The following is a 25,109-nucleotide window of genomic DNA, read 5'->3' as shown; positions in this document are numbered from 1 at the left end:
TAGGCAATAGCCTATCATGCATTGGCTTCATATTACTTTGTGAACTAAATCCAAGCTTCATTTCATCAAATGAAATCTTAAGTTTCATTTTTATTGTCAGTTTACTAACACAGTAAAAGGAGAGAAAATTGTATCCTGAAAATGTTTTAGAAGGCATCTTGTAAGTCTCTCCCCCAAAGGTAAAATAGAGACTGTGATTTACCAGGGGCAGCTACAGGAAAAAAACCAGACTATCTCTGGAAAATAGAGGCAGCTGGAGGATATGATGCCAGTTTATGACTTTCTAATTTAAGTCCCAAATGTCCAGTCTTAAAGCGGTAACAATATGATATATGACTCCTCACCTTTTCCATTCTCCTCCTTTTAGTACTGCCAGTACTAATATTTAGTACTACTAATCTTTTCAAACAAATCAACAAATATTTCCAGCAAACAAGAAAGCAATGCAGAGACAAACAGCAAGAATCATTGCACCCCCAGCCCCAATGAAGATAGGACATGCTTATTTGGAGTAAAATAGGGCCATTTTATTAATGTACAGCAGCATAAGAACTGCAGTGAGGTATCTAACCAACCAGATTGCAGGTACTCCTCCTACACCAGGGCAAAGAGCCGGGTACTGATTCGGTCAGGTGCCAGGTACTGACTTCCTCTCACCATGAGGCTTTACCCCACTGACCCCCGCCCCCCAATCCAGCAGGCAACACACTCCACCCCAACTCAAGCCGCCAAACTGAGTTGGTGAGTCGAGCCACCCCCCATGTGGAGCCATTCCCAACCCTCTGAGCCTCAAAAACCCTGAAGGGCTGTTCCTTGGCACCCCTCACCCCAAATGGCCCTCCAGCTGAACACTGTTAATCAGTCTACCTACCCAGTACCCACACTCTCCTGCCACAAAAGTGGGGCAAGCCTCTGTTTAGCCTTGCTTACCGCACCCCATTAGCACTTCCTGAATACCTCTCTGCAAGTCCCAAAGGAACAGTTCATTCCCCCAGTCAGTCAAATGTACTCCATCCCCACTGTACAGTGCAGAGACCTGAACCTGAATGCCAAGATGTGAGATCACCCTTCCACCCAAGGCAGTGACTGTTCTACCAACCTCCCTGTTCAATCTCTTGCACACTCTCTTGAAGCACAGCAGGGGGTGGGGCCTGGCCCCTCCAGCTCAGCCATGGAAGCAGGTTGGACCAAACCAACAACAGGTCCAGCCAGCAGACCCCCTCAGCCTAGTAGCCAAAGGATACAGTACCCCCAAATATATGGTGCAGACTCCAGCGAGACTATTACTTAAGAACAGAAAACTAGGATCTTGTCATATCATTAGAAGGGAAAATACTCCTTACTGCATTCAGTCATACAGGGGAGATTAAAAGGAAGTGTCAGAAGACAAAAAAAAATCCTAGCTTAAAAATTTGTGGGAATGTTTGGGATGCGCTTCCATATATTTTTAGAGCAGCCGCATCCGAAGTCGGAATAGCTCCCAAAATAGCTAACTGTCGGTAAGAAATAACACCCGAAGCAAAAATGACTAAGCCAAAACGATTACTTTGAACCACCTTGAGAAATGGCAGGACAAGACTTAATCCTCAATGGTGCCCAGCCAAGTATAAGATACATCATTGAAGTACCATTAAAGAACAGTAAGTGAAGAGTGATACAATCGCAACATAGACATAAAGAATTGGTAAGGCACCATCAAAATTCAAGCAAATACAGGGGAAGAAGACTTCCCCTACAACAGGGTTCCTTAACCTTGGGCCCCCAGAGGTTGTTGGACTACAACTCCCATCATTCTCAGCCACAAAGGCCATGACTGTGGATGATATGAGTTGTAGTCCAACAACATCTGGGAGCCCAAGGTTAAGAAACCCTGACCTACAATATAATTCCTGGCCAATAGGGAATAATAAACTACTTAAATCAAGAGTGGAAAAAGTTACCAGGAAAGTGGTTGGCCCCTTGTATGAAAGGATTGCTAGGGAGAGATAGCAAAGAAGCAAATAGGCTTATGCCTTTGGCTCCACAGTGAAGGCTACTGACTGATCAATCTCTGGAATTAAGCATTTTCAGAACAAAAATCCAGAAAAACTGACCCTAAGAACAAATGTTCAAAATAGTTGGAAATAATTCAATTAAATAATCATATTAACTAACTCGCCGTGTGCAGGGGCGAGCATCGAGGCTGCTGTTATCCCTTTTCCTAACCTCTGTAACAGTGGAAGCTCCCCACAACCTCCATTCCTAGTTTTAACCTCTGTTGTTGTAGCAGCAAAACCTTGGGTTTGCTGACTAGCCCTGGCACAAGGAATTGTGTTCAGGTAGGTTCAGTGGTAAGCTGGTATTCACCAAAAATACCAGCTGGTATTTACTGAAAGAGTTCAAGGAATTCAATTGTAAGATGCTGATCTCCTAACAATAAAAGCCGGGTTGTATTATGAATGTTTAGGAGACAAAGATTCTCGTCATAACTGGACACCCTTAAGCCATAAAAACAACTACCACCACCACACTCCATTAAAAATACTCCCTTATGGAGATCTTGAAAAGAGATTGGGGGAGGCTTAAAATTATGAACTGAACGACACAACCCAGAGGACAGGCCAACCCAATATAAAGATGCCGTGGATGAAATGTTAACACATATGAAAAAATACCGGCTGAAAGAAAACAGCATGCATTTAACAGGGCAATTCTTGTTTGTTTGTTTGTTTGTTTTAGCACATTTTTAAACCGCCCTAACCCAAGGTCTCAGGGCGGTTTCTTGAGCCACCAACACAAAAAGCACCTTTGTATCAGAGAAGTAGAACTTAAGGAACTCCAAGTCAAAAGAGAATTATCCAACCCTATAGTCAAAACCCAGCAAAGTAGAGGCAGGCTCTGAGGTGAGCTGCCAACTGAAACAGAAATTGCTGTGAATCCTAACCCCTTTGGGACTCCTTAAGAGTACCAAAAGACATGTAGAAAAGGTAGTCCATTAACGCAGTGTACAAGACAATGACTCTCCAGAATGCTCCTAAATAAACTCAGCAATCATGAGACAATGAAACAGATTCAACGGTGAAACAAAATGATTGGGAATAGGTAACAAATGGTAGGAATACAAAAGAGGGGTTTGAAAATAAGGATTACCAATATTATGAAAATTAAATTTACACTGCAATCTGGCTGCAAAAATTCACACTGTAATAAACTGAAAAAATCTATTCTGTTAAACACATAATGAGGCGGGTCTCACAATCCGTGAGACCCGCTTTTGGTGAAACTGTGGGGAGAGCAGGCTAAGCCCCGCTAAGCCCCCCAGACGATCTCTGTAGGGGCCCTGGGTGGCCATATCGGCCGCCCACATGGTTGCCAGCTCCGTGATGGAGCCGGCGGGGGCTGGGGGGAGCGGGGGCCAATTGGCCCCCGCAAGCTCCAGCATGCCCTGCTGGAGGGCATGCTGGCAAGACCCCTGGAGCCTGAAGGCGACCCCCCACCGGGGGTCTCCTCGTGAGTAGCCATGGAGCCGCAACACGGCTACTCACAATCCAATAGCCCGGGTTTGCGGAGCACTCGCTCCGCAAACCCAGGCTAAGGGGCGGGCTACCAAAGCAGGTTACCCACTGGAGAACTGCTGGGCTTCCGCCGGTAGCTTCCTAGCCCGATTTTTCCCGATCGTCAGAATAGCCCCAATATGTTACCAAATTATGGAAAACAGGAACTGCAATTGCACAAGATTGCTTATAATAAATCCCAGATGCTAGACAACAGGTCAATAAAGTTTGTGTGTGAGTGTGTGTGTGTGTGTGTGTGTGTGTGTGTGTTATAACTACAGGGCAAGGTATATGATAAAGCACACCTGAGCAAGCCAACATGGACTTACCTTTAAGTTACTGCAGATCAGGGCTTCTAACTTAACTCAGACAAGAATACCAGCACAAAAGAGCTCAAAGCAACCAAGTAATATTTATTATTTACGAGGAAAAAACACTGACACTGAGAGCCAAGCAATTAGCTCAAGAACAGTGAAGGTATTGGGGGAGGTGGGGTTGTGTGTGTTTGTTTTTTAAAAAACTTGTTCCTTTTTAAAAGCGACTAGACCCAGGGTACCTAGACAAATATATGCATATACGGTAAAGGATGAGAGCCGGAGTTTTCCAGAGTTGAATATTTATTTTGATGCATATCGCATTACACAACTTATACATATGCATCGTGATCCCCAGGCGAAGTGGGTGAGTTTAGAGATAATGTTACAGGATAATTTACTCAAATTGCCTTTGAGTAAAGAAAAAACAAAGTAACCCTATTATTAATATGATTGGGATGGTATGGGAAAATGGCAAAATAAGTTGCTTCCAACGATATCACCCTTATTAGAAATGAAGACATATATGTCTGGAAATATGTCCTGTTCAAAAGAATATTGGTGGCATTTAGGAGAAAATTGTTTTATTAAACTTAAGGATTTCTACTCAAGGATCTCAAATTTGCCAAAGATAGATTTGATTAAAAGGATCACTTTGGTGAATGATAAATTTTGGTTATTTACAAATAGAATTATTTATATATTATATAATTCTGAATTATTTATATATTATATAATTCATTTAAATGGCTGCAACTTGCTCTTTGGTTAAATTTGAGCAGGTGTATGAAGAGTTATTAATTAACCCCTGTGGGGCTATCTCGAAATTATATAATATCTTGTTGAATTTTGATGCTTTCTCATTTTTAGGAATAAAACCTTCCTGGGAACAGGAGATAGGAAATTGTATAGGCTCAGTAAATTGGGTTGAGTTAAATAAACCTTTAAAGTGGACAAATAATGTTATAATATGGGAGCAATGGATCAAAATATTATCTAAATGGCATATGACCCCAAGGAAGTTGGTGAAGATTAAAAAAATCTCTAATGCTAACTGTTGGAGAGGGTGTATGGAATTAGGTTCTTATAAACATATGTGGTGGGACTGTGTCAGAGTTAAAAGATTTTGCAAGCAGTGGAAAATGAAATAGTAACTAAATTTAGAGTTTTGATAACGCTTAATATAGAATTGGGACTACTGCTTTTGTTTACTGGAAATAATATAAAATTAGATAACAGTGTTTTGTTAAGGTTTCTTATACAGGTATTAGCAGTTCAAGCATTAATTGCTCGTAATTGGAAAACTGCTGGAAATCTTAATATCAGTAACTGGTATAAAATAATATGGGAGTATATGTTTTAAGAACTTATTTTAGCTTGATGTAATAATATGTGACAAAACCTAAATAGATATGACTTTAAGCAGGTATGGAAACCAGTTATAGATACAGTGGAGACAAATAGGGTTTATTATAATCTGAATATGATCTTGGTTGAGATGGTTAAGAAGATGATGGATTGAATATATAGGTATTCTATTTCTGCTGGCCAATGGCTGTAATAAAATTGATGATGATGATATATAGGTATGATTGATATACCAGTAGAATAAAACCTATACCAATTGTACAGATTTTTTTTCTATTTTCTTCTTCCTGGCATTTTGCAAATGTTTCTTTATCTTGTTGTACCATCTTGTTGTAAAGTTAATGTATATTTCTAATATTTAATAAACTAATAAAAAATAAGAACTTGTTACTTTAAGGCAATAGCAAGTAACACCCAAGCATACACAGCTGGGGAACTCTAAAGCTAGGAGTTATACAACTTGCCCAGTTTTGAAGCAACAATCATTTGAAACATTTTATTTGTTTATTATTATTTATTATTTAACAAATTTTTATACCGCCCAAAATGCACGTTCTCTGGGTGATTTAAAAGAGAATAAAAACAACCAATAAAAAGTTTAAAACATTTCAACAATTAAAAGTTAAAAGTTAAAACTATTAAAACACAATTAAAAAACAATTAAAACAGTATCTAATTAAAAGCCTGGGTGAATAAATGTGTCTTGACTGCCCTTTTAAAAGTTGTAAGAGATGGGGAGGCTCTTATTTTAGCAGGAAGTGTGTTCCATATCCTTGAGGCAGGAATGGAGAAGGCCCGTCCCCAAGTAGCCACCAGATGAGCCACTGGCAACTGCAGACGAACCTCTCCAGTTGATCTCAATGGGCAGTGTGGTTCATAGCAAGGAAGACGTTCTCTTAAATACCCAGGGCCCAAGCTGTTTAGGGCTTTATAGGTTATAACCAAAACCTTGTACTCTGCCCGGAAACTTATCGGCAGCCAGTTGAGATCTTTTAAGATAGGAGTGATATGGTCTCTCCGATATGACCCAGAGACCAACCTGGCTGCTGCATTCTGGACTAACTGCAGTTTCCGTCTTACATACAAAGGCAGCCCCACATAGAATGCATTGCAGTAGTCAAGTCTGGAGGTGACCAGCAGATGTAGTACTGTTCTGAGGTCATTTATCTCAAGAAATGGAGGCAGCTGGTGTATCATCCGAAGCTGATAAAAGTCACCTCTGGCCACTGCCTCAACCTGGGAAACCAGGAAGAGTTTTGTGTCCAGAAGCACCCCTAGACTGCATACCTGTTCCTTCTGAGGAAGTGTGACCCCATCCAGAGCAGGCAGAACAAAATCATGTCCCGAGTTCCAACCCCACACAATACGTACCTCTGTCATACCTGGATTCAGTCTCAGCTTGTTACCTCTCATCCATCCCATCACTGCCTCCAGGCAGGCATTTAGGGAGGTTATGCCTTCTCCTGATGACGTTGACATGGAGAAATAGATTTGGGTGTCATCAGCATATTGATAACACCCTGCACCAAATCTCCTGATGATCTCTCCTAGCGGTTTCATGTAGATGTTAAACAACATTGGAGAAAATATAGAGCCCTGAGGGACACCATACCGAAGTTCAGATTTTGAAGAACAAAAGTCCTCGAGAAACACCATCTGGAATCTGCCTGAGAGGTAAGAGTGGAACCACCGCAAAGCAGTGCCTCCCACTCCCAACCCCCTCAGTTGCTTCAGAAGGATACTATGGTTGATAGTATCAAAAGCCTCCGAGAGGTCCAAAAGGACCAACAGAGTCACACTTCCTCTGTCCATTCCCAATTGGAGATCATCCATCAGGCCAACCAAGGCAGGCTCCACCCCATAGCCCACCCAAAAGCCAGTCTGAAACGGTCAGTTTTCAGAATAAGTTTCATCCAAGACTGCCTGGAGTTGGGAGGCTACCACCTTCTCAATTACCTTGCCCAACCATGGAAGGTTGGAGACAGGCCTATAATTTTTCAACTCTGAGGAATTCAGGGCAGGCTTCTTCAGAAGTGGTCTAATAATTGCCTCCTTAAGACGAGGCATCCTCCTGCCCTCCCTCAGAGAAACATTTATTATCTCTACCAGGCCTTCTACAACAACCTCCCTGCCAGATAGTATCTGCCACGTTGGGCAAGGGTCAAGAGAACAGGTGGTAGGCCGCATCACTCCAAGCAGCTTGTCCACATCCTCATGAGTCACAAACTGAAACTGATCCAGCCTAACCACATAAGAGGAGTCGCTGGACACCTCCAATTCAGACACTGCAGTAATTGTGGGGTCTAAATCCAAGTTGGCCTGAGTACGAGAGATTTTATCCACAAAGAAATCATTAAACACATCACAGTGGGTAATAGATGGTTCCAAATTCTGATTCAAGAGAGGAGGGGCACTCACTAGCCCTCTCACAACCCTGGACAACTCCACCAGACGTGGACTTGTGGATGCAATACGGGCCGAAAAGAATCTCTTTTTTGCCGCACATATTGCCAGAGCAAAGTACAAAGTACTAAGTTATTTATTTGCAACCCAAGGTCTGCAAAACATAACATAAACAAAACATCTCATAACATAGAAAGATACAATTGGAAAAAGGAAATATGTAAAATATACAGCAATAGCAATAGCACTTACATTTATATACCGCTCTATAGCCAGAGCTCTCTAAGCGGTTTACAATGATTTAGCATATTGCCCCCAACATTCTGGGTACTCATTTTACCGACCTCGGAAGGATGGAAGGCTGAGTCAACCTTGAGCCCCTGGTCAGGATCAAACTTGTAACCTTCTGGTTACAGGGCAGCAGTTTTACCACTGCACCACCAAGGGCTCATAAATATCCACAAATAAATAATCAGTAAAATTTTAAATTAATCAAAGAAAGGCTCACTGCCATAACAATAATGCAATAGAACAGAATTTGGCCACCTTAAAGGTGACATCTAAAGTTCTATCTGCAAGAAGATAGGAAACATAAAAATCTCCTGAGCAACCTAGGAAGGGTGTCAGAAGAGGAGTTAATGAGGAACTTCTTAAATCTCTATATAACGGACAGGGCAACAAAACATGTTGGAAGCATTCAACTTCTCCCATACCACATGGGCATAATCTATCCTCCCTAGGAATCCCCAGAAACCTCCCCGAGAGCACCGCTGAAGGTAACATATGTCTTGCTCAGAAAAAGGCCCTCTGGTAGCACGTCATGCTCAAGGCATTCAAATAAGCAGCAGGGCCCCAACTAGAACTGCTCAAACCCAGCCTCCTTCTAGTACAATTGGGGATTCGGGACAGTTCTTGCTGGATTTCAAAGTCCGAGAGTCTTTGTTTCAGCCTGGTCGTGATTTAACAGGACCAGTTAGTCCATAGACAAACCCAAGGACACAATTTTGTCCTTAATAGCCTGGTCCCAAGTGGACTGGAATACGTCGGCCAAGATAAGAGAAATCCATCCTCGGCGGGGGGGGGGATCTGACTTTAAGCCAATAGGTCAAAATAGACAACCAGGCCCAGACCTCAGTCTTCAGAACACCCAACACAAACCTTAATACTACATTGGGGACGCATAGATTTTCAAATGTGCTCTATGTTGTAATCTGTTAGATTCGAGTCGAGTCTTCCTCTACTTGCACTCCAGTCATCTACCTCTCCTCTTCAGCCCCCGTAGTTCTTCTGTATACCAAGGGGCCAATTTTGAAGTGGGTCAGAGAGGACACTTAGGTGTGATCATGTCTACTGTCCTAGTGAGCTTGCTGTTCCAGTTCTCCACCAGGGCATCAACAGAATCACCAGCAGAGCCAGCACTAAATCCCTCCAAGGCTTCTCAGAACCCTATTTGATCCAATAACCTTCTCAGGCAAACCATTCCAATAGGCCTCTTGCCCCTGCAAAGGTGGGGTTTGACTGTGAGTCCAACCTTAACCAGATGGTAGTCTGTCCATGACAATGGGAAAATCACAGGAGTCCCCACCCACAGAACACCACCCTGATCAGAGTGAAAGACCAGATCAAGCATGCAACTTGCAATGTGCATCAGTCCCGAGACCCTTTGGGATAGGCCCATAGTTGTCATGGCCACTATGAACTCATGAGACACCCCAGACAAATCGGTCCCATAGTGGACATTGAAGTCCCCCAGCACCACAAGCTTGGGAGACTCCAACGCCAAACCCGAGACCAAATCCATCAACTCAGTTAGGGACTCCATTGGGCAGCAGGGCGATCGGTACACCAAGAGAAGTCCCAGTCTATTCCTGTTCCCCAACTTAGGTACACACATTCAGTATGGTCAGACACTTCCACAGGGATCCTGGTCAGGGAAAGGTTATTCTTATAGACCACAGCGACTCCACCTCCCCACTCATGTCCCCACACCCACTCCTCAACAGAGTACCCTGGAGGGAGAAGCTGGGACCAGATTGGGCCACCAGCCTCCCCCAACCAAGTCTCTGTAATACATACCAGGTCTGCCCCTTCATCCAGAATCAAATAATGGATAGTTTCCAACTTATTCTGGACAGACCTGGCATTTCAGAGGAGCAAGGTGACAGTCTGTGGGAGGTTGGCACTGTTCCCCAAGGGCAAAGAGCTGGCAGGGCAGCCAGAAGGGGAAACAGCTAATAGATTTCTGACTTCCCTTCCCCTGTAACAATGTGCTGACCTACCAACTTTACCCCCTGTAGACTCCCCATCCCCAGAAAAAACAAGAAATATCTGAAACACCCAGGATCCAAAAACAACAGAAGCCAAAAAATATCACCAGGCCCTTGCCCTCATTGCCTTCTGAAGTGGCTCTCCAAAAGGGGTGACCCCCTTTGGTGTCACCCCTTCAGTGGCAACCCCAACAGTGGCGAGCCTGCCGCCACAGTGCAACAGTCCTTTTATAAGCCCAGAAAGATGGCTACTCTGAGCAGCTGACCCTCCGGAACTGCTGACTCACCCCCCTCTGGCCCCAATCCAGCACAGACCACCTGCCACAGCCCCACAAGCTAGCACGCACCTAGGCTGGCAAGCTGACAACAGCAGACAGCAACCACTCAGGCTCTCACCACGGGGCAGCCACTTTCTCTGGGAAGTAGATGTTTGAGCCTCCTCCTCCCTACAAGGCTTCTGGCAACTGAGGCCTTGTTGTTGATGTGTGTGCTGCCTGGTGATGTTCTTCTTCATCAGTGGGTTCTCCATGTCTGGGGGATTGGGTGGCAGGGGGTGCCTGCCACAACCCAGATTCCAAAGGAATTGGCCTAAGGACTGATTTTTTTTAGTAATTGTTGGAGTTTGTGTGTCTTCGGGGCAGATTTGGGGCAGAAAGGGGGCTGCAGGGGCAAAACAGTGAGTTGGGTGGCAGTGCCCCAAGGGGTGCCCACCACAACCCAGATTCCAAAGGAATTGGCCTGATATTTTAGTAATTGTTGAAATTTGTGTTACTTTGGGGAAGATTCAATGCAGAAAGGGAGCTGCAGGGGCAAAACAGTGGGTTGGGTGGCAGTGCACCCAAGGGGTGCCTGCCACAACCCAGATTCCAAAGGAATAGGGCAAAGGGCTGATTTCTTAGGAATTGTTGAAGTTTATGCATCTTTAAGGTTTTTCCCCATAGGGAATAATGGAGGTTTCAGCAGGCCCATAACTCCATCTGGGGGGCACTGGGGTGGCCAGGAGCAAGTGGTGGGGTAGTGCACATAGGGTGCATACCACACCCATGGGTTGCAAACCCATGGAGTGCTGGATTCTATTGTTTCTGAGGTTTTTGAGTGTAGATTCTCTGGTAGCATATGAGATTTTCAATGACAAACCAAGAATCCACTCTCATATACTACCAGAGAATCTACACTCAAAAATCTCAGAAACAACAGAACCCAGTACCTCACGGGTTAGCAACCCATGAGGGTGGTGGGCACCCTATGTGCTCTACACCACCACATGCTCTGGGCCACCCCTGTGCCCCCCAAGTACAGTTATGGGTCTGCTGAAAACTACAGCATTCCCTAAGAGGAAAAACCTTAAAGACTCATAAACTCCATTAAATCTTTAAAAATCAGCTCTCTGCCCAATTCCTTCAAAATTATTCTGGCATCTTCCTTGCCCCCACTAGGCACTACCACCCACCACGCTCCATTCTGGGACACCCCTTTCCCCCTGGCCTGAAGCTATACTTTTGCTGAAACTTCAATTATTCCCTATGTGAAAAACCTTAAACTTCAAAAATTCACCAAAAACCAGCCCTTTGCCCAATTCCTCTGAAATTTGGGTGGTAGCTTCCATCCATTGGGCATTACCACCCCACCCACTCATTTTGCCCCAGGGCTGTTTTTTTAAATCCAAAACATTTCAGATTCTAATTGTGAACTTTCAGATCGAAAACAAAATTGGGGAGTTTCAGATTGGTTGATTTTGAACAAAGAACAAAATTAGGGTGTTTTGGATTCAGTCCAAGTCGAAACAGGGGAAAAACAAAACACACACCCCTAATGTTTATAAGTGATCTAGAGCTACCTAATGGTGCAGCGAGGAAATAGCCAGTTTGAATCCCCACTGCTATGTTTCCCAGACTATGGGAAACTCCTATATGAAGAAGCAATGATATAGGAAGATGCTGAAAGGCATCATCTCATACTGTGTGGGAGATGGCAAAGGTAAACCCTTCCTATTTTCTACTAAAGAAAACCACATGGCTCTGTGGTCACCAGGAACTGACACTGATTTGACAATACAACTTTATTTTAAATTATCTAGAAGTTGAGATAACCAGCAAAATGGCCCAATTTGCCAATGACACTAAACTATTTAGGGTAGTGAAATCCAAAGCAGATTCTGAGGAGCTTCAAATAAATATTTTAAATAAATAAATAAATAAATTCTCCAAACAGGGTGGTGACAAAATGGCAAATGTGGTTCAATGTAAGCAAATGTAAAGTGATGCATATTGGGGCAAAAAAAACACCCCAACTTCACATTTAAACTGATGGGGTCTGAGCTGTCCGTGACTGACCAGGAGAGAGATCTTGGGGTCGTGGTGGTCAGCTCATTGAAAGTGTTGACTCAGTGCATGGCAGCTGTGAAAAAGGCAAATTCCATGCTAGAGATCATTAGGAAGGGGGTTGAAAATAAAAGTGCTTATATTATGATTCCCTTATACAAATCTATGGTGCAGCCACATTTGGTGTAGTGCGTGAAGCTCTGGTCACCGTATCTTAAGAAGGACATGGTAGAACTGGAAATGGTGCACTTCTGCACCATTGTAGAAAGTGCAGAAGTGGGCAACCAAGATGATTAAAGGCCTGGAGCACCTTCCTTCTGAGACAAGGCTACAGCATTTGGGGCTTTTTAGTTCAGAAAAGAGGCAGCTATGGTGGGGGAACATTTATTGTATTGTATTTATTTATTACACTTTTATACCGCCCCACACACGTGTCTCTGGGCGGTATAAAACATGATAGAGGTATATAAAATTATGCATGAAGTAGGGAGAGTGGACAGAGAGAAATTTATCTCCCTCTCTCACAACAATAGAACAAGGGGTCATCCTATGAAACTGAAGGCTGGGAAATTTAGGACACACAAAAGGAAGTACTTTTTCACACAGAACATTTTTCATCGATGGAATTCTCTGCCATGGGATGTGGTGATGGCCACTAACTTGGATCGCTTTAAAAGGCAAATTTATTGCTTGGATTGCTTTAGACAAATTCATGGGGGACAGGACTACCAATGGCTACTAGTCTGGTGGCTATACAGGTAGGTGACCTCCAGCCTCAGAAGCAAGATGCCTCTAAATACCAGTTGCAGGGGAGCAACAGGAGGAGAGAGCGCATGGCCTCACCTCTTGCCTGTGGGCTTCTCAGAGGCATCTGGTGGGCCACTGTGTGAAACAAGATGCTGGACTAGATAGGCCGTTGGCCTCATCCAGCAAGACTGTTCTTGTGTTCTTATGTAGGGGCAGCTCTTTCATGAGGCAAAGTGAAGCACTCCCATCACTTCAGGCTGCATATTATTGAAGCACCAACAGGGCAACAAGCTACACCACACCCACAACACCGCATCAGAGCAACTCTTTGGGATTAATCTGACCTTTGAAAGCTTTGCAAGAGTGCCTCTCCTCATCAGAGAAGATGAGTCTGCAGGCAACCTTTCCTTCTCCTTGCCCTCTGCAGCACTTTCAAACTTCCAGGGGTTAGTTTTCAAAGGGGATTGACCCCCAACACATTCATGGGGGAGGGAGCATTTGGCACTTCACCTCAGGCACTGTATTATCTTGGGTCTCCCCTGCATTTGGGGAAAATGAGTTTAGGTCTTGGCCTGCTACTGCCCATTCCCTTCTTGGTATGGTCTTCTGGCAGAGCAAGTTGCTGACCAGGAATCTAGGAGTTACAGAAGAAAAGGGGACCTCTTGGGTTCTTCTTAGTACAGCAACAGTGATCATACTCAAATCTTATTGTCTCATTGTGTTGAAATGTTCCGATGCAGCTAAGCCTGCTAGTCTGTTGCCAGAGAAGGTCCTTATCCTCAAATGACATCTGCTATCATTTTCTTAATTGTCATTAATTAAAGTTGATTCTAGAGGGCTGTGTGAGGAAGGTGGAGAGCTGTCACAAAAAGAGATAAAGAGAAGACAGAACTTGCCATGGGGAAGGGCTTTTGCAACTGGAGGTTGCAAATTAAACTTAGTTACACATGCAGAAACTAGAACCCGAAGGAACAAATGAATAGGACAAGTACGCTCTGCTAGTCAACGCCTTTAGAATATGCTCTGCTATCCAAAGCATTGCTTTCATGAAATGCTTATTGTCTGTTCCATTCTGCACTTCAGCAGGTGGGCTTGTAATGGTGGCCAAAATCCAGAGTGAGAAAGTGTAGGTATGATATAAGAAGCAGCGGTGCTGCTGCTCTTCCATAGTGCAGGTGTTCATAGTGCCAGTGAAGGGGGTTAGGGAATTTCAGTAGCCTTCTGTTCCCCTGGAAGGGCTCTTTGCAACCTGAAAATATGTTCTTGAGGGCTGCATGACCCTCAGGGACATATTTTGGGGTTGCACAGAGCACATCTGGGGAAGGAGAATTTCACTCCTCCCACCACGCAAAACAGCAGTGCTGTTTTTGTCAAACCCAGCACCACCACCAGGAGCACCATCACCACCACTTCTCATAAAGTGCCCATACTTCCTTAGGATGTCAGCCAATCTTATTGCTGAACTCGAGATATTAAGACTTACACTGAGAAGCTTACTATGTATTATGTACAAATGCATGTAACCCTCTTGATGCTGGAGTTTTTGTTTTATTTAAAGGCAGAATTTCTGGGGAAAGATGTTAGCAGAGAAGCAGCTAGGAGAAGGAGTGCTTAACCTTTTCCCCACCCACTCTCCTTTCCCAGTAGTTTCTCACTTCAGGGAAATCAAAACAATTTACACAAAAAGTGCAAAGGGCATATTTTGGACCCTTCGTGGCTACACAGAGTGAGGGGCTTTGTCATTCCTTTTTCCCTAGCCAGACTTTGTCAGGAAGTGATTCATCAGTTCTGCTTGTCTGCTTTTTTTTCTTGGAATGCTCATTTTAAATGATAGTCACTCTTATTACCGGGCGGAAGGGCAGTTACCAAGCCAAGTATTCATGCCTTCTCTTGCTCTAATTGGCTTTTCACATGCCCTGCCTCTTGCCACCCAACTCTGATTTGTAAGATTTGATTGGTCTGTGTACCAATGCAGCTAGGGTGGACACTTGGGCCTAATCTTGACGAGTTTAGGATTTTAAAAAATAGGTGGGCGGGGAATCTTTTGGGTCATTCTTCCTGATCCCTGGATAAAGAGCACACAGGAACATCTTTGACACTTTAAAATGGCTTGGAGACCTTGGAAAACTGGGCAATCAAGACATAAATGTGTTTTGACCCCTATAGCAGCATGGCACAGAGAAAGTACCAGTGGGGTTTCGAACCGGCAACCTTCTGCTTATTTGTCAAGCATTTCCCTGCTGCGCCACTTAAGGTGACTAAAGAGTAAAGCATTGAACACACGGGCATCTTCTTCTGAGTAAACATGCTTATGATTGTGCAGTAAGTGCTAGAAAATAAATGTGTCCCCATTTTTCATCTGTGAAATGTTGAAAGAGTATATACACTGCAGTCCCACTTTTTACAGTTTGCCCTCACCAAATAAAATTGCAGTCCCCAAATGAATCTCATAGCAGACCGCTAGCAAAGGGAAACCCGAACAAATCCTGCTTCAGCTCAGGCAGGTGGACTGTGTGTGACCTTATAAGCTCCTTCCTCCTCAGTAATGTGTTTGTGTGGTTGGATTGTTGTCTCAGAGATAATAACCCGCCTGGCCACTCTATCACACTCTGGTGTCATAAAGATAATTTCATTCACGCCTGCCAAGTTATGGGCGACACTGGAGTGAAGGGTGTCCACAAGACGCCTGCAAGGGAATTAATTTCTGTTTAGTACGGGGCCCAGCAGGTATGTGGGTAATGAGGCATCTTGCCAACCACCTACAGGGCAAGGAGGAACAGAAAACGCTGCCTTCTACTGAGTCAGACCATTTGTCCATCAAGCTCAGAATTGCCTACACTGACTGGCAGCTTCTCTCCAGAGTCTGAGCCCTACCTCAAGATGCCAGGGACAAAAACTGGGACTGTATGTGTGCAAAGCATATTCTATCATTGCCGCCACGGCCCAGCCCTTCCCGGAGGAGGAGGAGGAGGAGGAGGAGGAGGTGGACGCAAACTAGAACAAGCATTTTCAAATTCCAAGCAAATTTGTATCTACAAAATAAATGCTCACAAGGTATTGCAGCTGACCCAGGAGTGGCCCATTAGCTCCAGTAGAAAACATTGCATATCTCTTCTGTTTAGGTTTCTGATCTGATGCCATTTTGGCATCTCCGTTTACTTTTTCAATTGTTATTGAATTTTGACCAGATGCAAATGCCCAGAAAAGCAATCTTTGTTTCTTAGAATTACAGTTGCATCTTAGGGATGGTGTTTCCAACCTTGGATCCCCAAATGTTGCTGGACAGCAACTCCCAGCATTCCCAACTACTGTGGCAGACTGCTAGGGCTGGGGATGGTGGGAGTTGTAGTCCAACATTTGGGGATTCCAGGTTAGGAACAGCTGGCTTTGGATATGCCAAGATGAAACAGAAAAAGAGAGTCAATTCAATTCCTTTATTACAATCACAGACCAGCATAGTTTACAAATAGAAGTCCAACAAAAAACCTACATAACCTACAAATTTATGATACAGTAGTTAAGCATACAGATCCACTAACAATGATTCTTAACAAACTCCTGGCAAATTTTACTGGCTAGCAAACAGAACTTAGCCACATTATAAGATCTCAGGTCATTCTGGTCATTTAAAAGATAATCCAGATAGAAAGAATGTGTACAATCTGGATGGCAACTAATATAAGCAGTTATATGTTTACGCCGTATATCTTGGAAAAATTGACAATAAAGGAGCACATGAGCGGTTGTTTCAATATCTCCCAATTTGCAGAGACAAGTACGTTCTTTGTAGCGGGGGCTCCAACCAAAATGCAGGGGAAACAGCTTTGGAAGGTTCCTGAACCAGTTTCCACACAGGCACAAAACCTATCAGTGTGACTTGACAGTTTACCACTAGAAGAACTTCAGTTACAGGAAAGCAATCTGATGTTTTCCTTTTTATATGGGGAAGCTTTCAAAATAGGTAGATGTCCTTCAACTTGGAATCCGCAGTAGCAGAGTCCACACTACTACCTCAATATTCTACTACCTCATTCTGCTGCATGTGTAGACCCAGGCTAAGGGATCATGCGAGCAAATGGAGCAACAAAAGGATCTGCATGCACATAGCCTCATGCTCATATTCTCGTGTCCCATTCCTCTAGGGCAGTGGTTCCCAACCAGGGTTCCTTCAGATGTTTTTGAACTACAACTCCCAGCATCCCCAGCCACAATACATCATAGCTGGGGATGCTGGGAGTTGTAGTTCAGCAACATCTGAAGGAACCCTGGTTGGGAACCACTGCTCTAGGGGTTTGTTTGTGAGAAAACTTTATTTGCACACCAGACCTCCTTAATCAGCTATGTTCAGCAGCATCAATGGAGCCATCTTTCCAAGGCATTGAGATCAATTGGTTCAGATTCCCATGTGTATGAAAACTGTTCTCGCTTGATCAAAACCCATGGATCTCTTCCCGTGAAGACAAGCAGTCCCTCGTAAGATTTCTTTGAGCCAAACTAGAGAGAGTTCTGTTATGACTTGTGCTGAAAGAAAGCTTGTAGGCATGCACCATACCCTCACATAATTGTGTCGTTTACAGCCTTATCCATTTGATTTACTAACTTTGCCAGCCCCAGAAACAAGCAAGATGTTGATATCTCTAACATCAACAAGAACTTTGCAAAGTGCCAGAGGATTCTGGGAATATCACTTGTCCCTGGAAATATCCAAGTTTTCCCTTCCTCCACTGACAGCTGATTAAGCATTCTCCATAGCTGATAAAAGAGACACTCCTTGTTTGCTGATACACCCACAAGAGGAGGGGAAAGACATGAAAGTAACACCTGATAAAACAGCTCCCATCCAACCTGTAATGCTGGCCCTGGGAGCATAGAGCTCCAAGGACTGCAGGTATCAGGAACAAGTTATCACTGGAGCCCCTAATTGAACTGGGTGGGCCACAAGAGCCAGCAATGATAAAGGGGGAAGGAGATACCATCAGAAATGTCTTCATACACATGCCAATGTACTGGGGTGGGTGGAGAGCAGTCGGCAGATCCTTCAGACCATGGCTTGGTTTCCAGGAGCAGGCAGGGTGTGTATGCTTTTTAATCACACATTGAGAAATTTTTCGCTGATGATATGGGCCATGCCATGCGAGCAGGGATGTTGTATTCATGTGCTTTTCACTGGGGAGGGGTTGCATGGGTGTGGTGTTTTTGGTTAATCCATTCCTTAGTCCAGGACTCCAGGCCAGTTTTTGAATGGTGCTTTAGATACTTTTAGTCCAGTCCTGGACTCTGCATCTGATGTCAGATGCAGGGGGGTGGATGCAGCGGCTCCACAGGAAGTGGTAGTTGGGTTCTTTGAACCCATCTGCACAATGGTGGCTCCACCCTGTATTCACAAGTTATGTTGAAAACACATACAGCAATATGCTTCCTATCTGTATCCTGAACTTCAGAGAGTCTGTATCCAGGTTCACTTTTAAAATGAACACTGGTACAGTCATTCAAACAAAGACATGTACCTGTGTACAGATATCTGTACACTTGTACAGCATAATGAGGCTGTTCACACAACTGAAAACTGGGTAGGACAAATGTCCTACTCAGGATTGGGAGCTGTATACATTCCCAATTTTCAATTGTGTGGAAGCAAACAACTAGGTAGGAAGAGAGAGAAGAAACTGTGTGGGAGTCAGGAGCTGGGTAGGAAGGTTTTTCCTACCACTTTGGTCAAATGGTGGGTATGAAAGCTGGGTAGGATGGTGCTGTTCTACTCAGCTCCTGTCTTCCACACAATGAGCCGGGTCTCACGATCCGTGAGACTCGGTTTTTCAGGGTGAGCAGGCAGGGAGCTCTGGGCAGCCAGATCGGCCGCCCACACAATTGCCGGCTCCAAGACGGAGCTGGTGGGGGCTGGGGGGAGTGGGAGCCAATTGGCCCCCACAAGCTCCAGCATGCCCTGCGTGAGTGCGCAGGGAATGCTGGCAAGACCCCCGAAGCCAGGAGCCGGCTTTTTGCCTCCCCTCTGGGGTTCTCCTCGTGAGTAAGCACGGTGCGAAGCTGCACCGCGGTTACTCACGATTATTAAAACCGCCCGCTCCACAAACCTGGTTTTAGGGCAGGGGTACTTGAGCGGGTTACCCACTCTAGAACCACCAGGCTCGCAGCCAAGCCCGGTGGTTCTTATGATCTGCAAAAATCGGGCTAGGCTCTCCTAGCCCGATTTTTTTCAGATCGTGAGAATAGCCCCAATCACTTCTCCTACCCAGTTTTCAGTTGTGTGAACAGCCTCAATGTCTGAATAGGGCTGTTTTTAACATAACATGTAGTTTGGTCCATAAAATCTCTCTGGTCCTGTTTCCAGCAGCAGCCACACAAATTCTCCTCAGCATTCCAAAAAAGCAGCAGGCTAAAGGATTAAACTGAACACTGAAGTCGTTTGTAAGTTATGCACATCCTTATTCCCAACATGGGTTGCCCACAGAGGACCAGATGGAGCTGTTGCTCTGAGTTTGGTACAAAGCAGCTGTTGATATCCATGCAGAGATGAAGAGTGCTGAGAAAGCTCAGTGCACACCATATGAATCTGAGAATTGTTTTTCTGAGTCTTAACAAAAGTGGAGGCAGTTGCGAGGTCACCGTCTGGGGTGGCACTCAGAGGTCAGAAGTGGGCACAAAAGACAATGAGGACAGTCAAAACAGCAACTGCGGGGCGGAAACTGCTGGAGGACAAAAATGAAGACAGGAAAACAGACACTGACAGAGGAAATACACATTGTTTGAGCAAACATATTCCCAAACCAGGTTTTGCTGAGAATACAAATGCAGGTGGAATTTACAAAACAGAAGTTGGGATATTTAACCTCTCCCACGCCCATGGATTCTCTCCTAGAAAAATACCTTCAGTTATTTTTTTCCCCCAGTCAGGCATACCTCTGGTTTCCTAGGCCACAGCAGGAGGCAAATGGACCCTCCTTCAAATATTTGTTTGTTTGTTTTTAGTTTTTACATTTTATATCCTGCTCTTCCTCCGAGGAGCCCAGAGCAGTGTACTACATACTTAAGTTTCTCCTCACAACAACCCTGTGAAGTCGTGAAGTAGGTTAGGCTGAGAGAGAAGTGACTGGCTCAGAGTCACCCAGCAAGTCGCATGGCTGAATGGGGATTTTAACTCGGGTCTCCCCGGTCCTAGTCCAGCACTCTAACCACTACACCACCCTGGCACTCACTTCATATTACCTCTCACTTCAAATGTTTGCATATTCATACTGCACAGCAGTGTTTTTTAAAAGCATTTCTTACCCTCCAAGAACTCTTGCTACTTCAATGTATCTGCTGAAAAGCTCTGGCTATGTCAATGGCCATATTCACATGTAACATGAAACCAGAGGTCCCTTCACCTCCAGTTTCAGAAACTGTACATCCAAATGTGGGCAACCGCAGTCTTGTTAAGAAATGGACTCACTGTTTCCCTCCCTGAACTGCCTTTTATACTTTCAGTTTGTAGTGAGGTCCGCTGCCTGGAACTCTGCTTCTGTAGTGCCAGCTTTACGTCCGAACACTGGCACAGCAGTTTCCCTCTTCTGCACCCAGAGTTGAGTGCGGAATCACCTCCCTCTCTCTGGCTGCTATTGGTTGCTAGGGCTGTCCTTCATTAAAGAAGGAACGCCCGGTAGTTAGTTTCCCCTTTTCTCTGCAGTCAGCGATACTGCAGAGATGGAGCTCTCCATTTCATCCAAATACAGACAGGAGACTGTGGGGAATGGGGTGCAGAATTGTGGTTCCATTGAACCTGTGGTTCCATGTTACATCCAAAGGCGTACAGATACTGTACGGGATGCCGGGTTCCTCTGGCCCTCAGCTAGCGTCCCAATGTGGCCTCCAGTGAATTGCCTGAAGCAGGGGTTCCAAAACATTAGTCCTCAGAAGTTGTTGGACTACAACTCCCATCACCTCTGCTTTGGCCATTGTATCTGGGAATGATGGAAGTGTAGTTCAACAAGATGGATTCACTGTGCACCCTAGAAGAGGGGTTCCCATCTTGGGTCCTCAAATGTGATTGGACTACAACTCCCAGCGGTTTACAATAAAGTAAAAACAGAAAAAGTAAAACATTAGTTAAAACAAAATACAAAAGTTCAAAAAGTTACAACAATTTAAAATTTTTTAATAATATTTTAAAAACAGCATTAAAACCATCAAAACAATATTTAATTAAAAGTCTGGGTGAACAGATGAGTTTTTAAAGACTTTTAAAAAGCTGTCAGAGATGGATTGGCTCTTATTTCAGTGGGGAGTGTATTCCAAAGCCTCAGGGCAGCAGCAGAGAAGGCCCATCCCTGAGTAGCCACCAGACAAGCCGGTGGCAACTGTAGATGGACCTCTCCTGATTACCTCAATGGGTGGTGGGGTTCATGATGAAGAAGACGTTCTCTTAAATACCTAGGGCCCAAGCCGTTTAGGGCTTTGCTTTGCATAATGAATTTTTCAAGGCATGGTAGCTGCACAGAGAGTTAGTAACCCTTCCACATTCTATCTATCTATCTATCTATCTATCTATCTATCTATCTATCTACCTATCTCTTGCTCTTCCAGACTCCCAAAGACATCATTTTCCTTCAAATGAATGCATGGGGAGGAGTGGGAATGTGCATGCCTATTCTTGATATGTTCATTTGAATGTCTGAAAAGGGATCACATGTGTGCCAACATACACATGGAGAGACCTTTCATGCAATCCCACTCCCCATCATGCAAGTACACATTTTAAACTGCCTTGAAGGTTTGAGGATAGGGCCCATGACTCCTGGCAACCAACTGCTCTCTCAGCTTGTACCCTCTCTAAGTCTGGCTCCCATCTAAGGTCAAAAGGTCAGGATGCCATTTCAGGTTATGCCCAATGACAGATATTTATGTGACTCAGTGCTGATAAATCATTACGGGAATTATTTCCTCCTTTCAGTTAGGCCATTAAAAGCCCCAGCACATGGCAGATCAGTGTGGCCGTGTGATCAAGTACCTCATTCCAAATTCAGAATTGCCCCACCCACTCCATTGCCACTTAGAAATAAATAAAGCTTTTCCCTTGATCAGGGGCCCCCATGGAAGGACAAAGCAGTGGTCATGATCTGGTACAAGGAAACTTGCCATACCTTCTGGGAATGTGGACACTGACATGGACACTACTGTTGCCTTATATTATCAAGATCTATGATTTTATTTTATTTTTAGCAGCCCTCAGTGTTCCCTCTAATTTTTTTCATCAGTGAGTGGAATGAGTTTTGTTCTGGGCAGCAGTATCAAGGCAGTGTGCACACATGTGCATTATTATGTTCCACTATAGATACAACTTCGGACACATTAAGTGAAGACCCAGCTCCCTTGAGAAGTCTATCATGCTGGGAAAAGTTGAAGGAAAGAGAAGAGGACGACCAGCAGCAAGGTGGATGGACTTGATTACGACAGCAATGAACGCACCACTGAGAGACCTTAAAGGCCAAGTTGAAGACAGACCATCCTGGAGAGAATCTATCTATGTGGTCACTAAGAGTCGACACCAACTAGATGGCACTTAATCAATCAATCAATAGATACAACACACACACATCAAAACTATGAAAGGGAAAAGGTGTACTTTACAATTCTATTTTTCTGTCTTCTGTTCTCCTTTCCTTCTATACACCAGGGGCATAGCTATAATTGAGCAAAAGGGTTCAAAGAACACGGGCCCCCAGCTCCTGAGGGCCCTCCAGCTCCACCCCTCCCAATTTTTTTCATTATCTCCCTCACTCGGGGGGGCCGCCAGAGAGAAGGATGAACACAGGCCCCCTCTCTCCTAGCTATACACCATTCATAAGCCTACAATTTTGCACATCACCTTGCAGTGTAAGGATTTCAGAGCAACTGGAGATAAAATGGGATCTTGCAGAAATTTGAATCTGATGACTTCTATGTTGGGCTCTCCTTTGAAGGTTTTCAGAGGCCAAAAAGGCATTTGTTGGGAGTGCTGTAGCAGATTCCTGCACTGAGAAAGAGGATGGAATAGACACCTTCCAACTGACATTCTGTGATTCTCTTGCAACATAGGAACAAGGGAAGTTGCCATCTACTGAGTCTGACCATTGGTCCATCTAGCCCAGTATTGTCAGCACTGCCTGGCAGTGGCTCTCCAAGGTTTCAGGCAGGAGTCTTTCCAAATTCTAACTGGAGATGCCAAGGATGAACCTGGGACATTCTGTATGCGAGCAGATTCTCTACCACTGAGCTACTGCCCCATCCCCTAAGGAGAATATAGCAAACAGTGCTCACATATAGTCACTCATCCAAAAGCAAACCAAGGTGAACCCCGCCTAGCAAAGGGACAATTCATGCTTCCTACTACAAGACAATTTTCCACCCAGAGATATGATTCTATGACTTTTGGTAGCTGGGCCTGAAATTCCTAATTTTAAAAAGGTGTAGCTTATGAATGGTGTATAGAAGGAAAGGATGGCTGTCAGTGTGCCCAAATCTGTGGCTCCCATATCATATCATATCATATCGTATCATATCGTATTGTATCATATCTGTATCTCCCATATCATATCCCATATCATAGCTCTTTACCTTGGAGAAGAGGTGACTAAGGGGAGACATAATCTCTCTCACACACAACACTAGAACCAGGGGTCATCCCATGAAACTGAAGGTCAAGACATTTAGGACCTACAAGAGGAAGTACTTTTTCACACAGCACATAATTAATCTATGGAATTCTTTGCCATGGGATGTGGTGATGGCCACCAGCTTGGGTGGCTTTAAAAGGGGCTTAGACAAATTCATGGACAGGTCTATCAATGGCTACTAGTCTGGTGGCTGTGGGCCACCTCCAGCCTCAAAGGCACAATGCCTCTCAATACCAGTGGCAGGGGAGCAGCAGCAGGAGAGAGGGCGTGCACATACTTCTTACCTGTAGGCTCCCCAAAGGCATCTGGTGGGCCACTGTGTAAAACAGGATGTTGGACTAGATACTAGGCCTTGGGCCTGATCCAGCTAGGAAGTTCTTATAGGTGCTTCTTTTTGCGGGCCTTGCTTCTTGAATTTCCAGTATTGCACTAGAGCTCCGAGCCGGAAATGTGTGGACATGCCTTCAAACTACGTTTGTCTCTTTGGTGGATCTCAAAGAGAACAGGCATTTGTTCTGATCATGTCACGCTTAAGGGATGTAATTTATCTCTTGTCTCAGCAGACAATAGACCTATTGAAAACTTCCTGCTCCAACCTGATCCTTGAAGTAGGTGGCATTCTTTACCCCTTTTTGTGTATGCAATAAAAGGGGGGGAAGCAGTTCCAGTTTAACTGGGCTGGATGTAGGCTGATATACTGGTAGGAGAAGGTGGGAAGCATCACTGTGAGTCAGCAACAGCATTAGGTTGCAAACACATAAAATGCCATTTTGTTTTGCTTTATGGGTGGAACCAAGTAGCAACTTCTTTTCCTGCACACCCCAACTTTGGCTCTGGTACACTAGATGAGAAATGTAAGAGGGCCCAAAAATTTATGAGTGTTCTGCCTCCCCCTACTTTTAGGGCTGGAGTTGGACAGCATTTAGTCCTGAAGTACTAAATGAACAAAATAAAAAGACAGGTTTTAAGAACTGAAAAGTTCACTGTTGCTGGAACAGCTTATTTCAGGGCTGCAGCTAGCACCCCTCTACATGATTTGGAGCTGTGGGCTCACAGCCTCCATCTTGGATACCTGATCTCATGGGATCGTGAACTCTGCATATGCCCATATGGGGCAAACTATGCCATTTGGCAGCTTAGCACAAGCAAACATTGGGCGATGTTACCCAAGTTCAGAATAACACGTGACTGTAGGGAGTTATCCCCATAGCCTCTCTTTCAAAAGAGAAGGCAAACTAGCAAAGTAAACCCCAGGTCAAGGAGATGTTCAAGGGAAATAGTAAACTCCCTTCTTGCAAAAGAGAAGAAGCTTCGCCAATCTTCTCCTCAGGAACTCAGATATCAGGTATCCCCACCCCACCATCAACACACTTATGATTTGGCAAGGACCAGGAGGTCAAGTCATTAAAATTCCAAAGAACCATCTCTCTCTAAATGGAGACATCCTGGTTGGTAGATAAACTTTAAGTCCACCCATTCACACTTACACACACACACACACTTCCTT

The sequence above is a fragment of the Hemicordylus capensis genome, chromosome 6 (genome assembly GCF_027244095.1).
Source record: "Hemicordylus capensis ecotype Gifberg chromosome 6, rHemCap1.1.pri, whole genome shotgun sequence".
In the NCBI taxonomy this organism is placed as follows: domain Eukaryota; kingdom Metazoa; phylum Chordata; class Lepidosauria; order Squamata; family Cordylidae; genus Hemicordylus; species Hemicordylus capensis.
The sequence above is the reverse complement of the archived record's forward strand: the minus strand, read 5'-3'. Positions refer to the sequence as shown.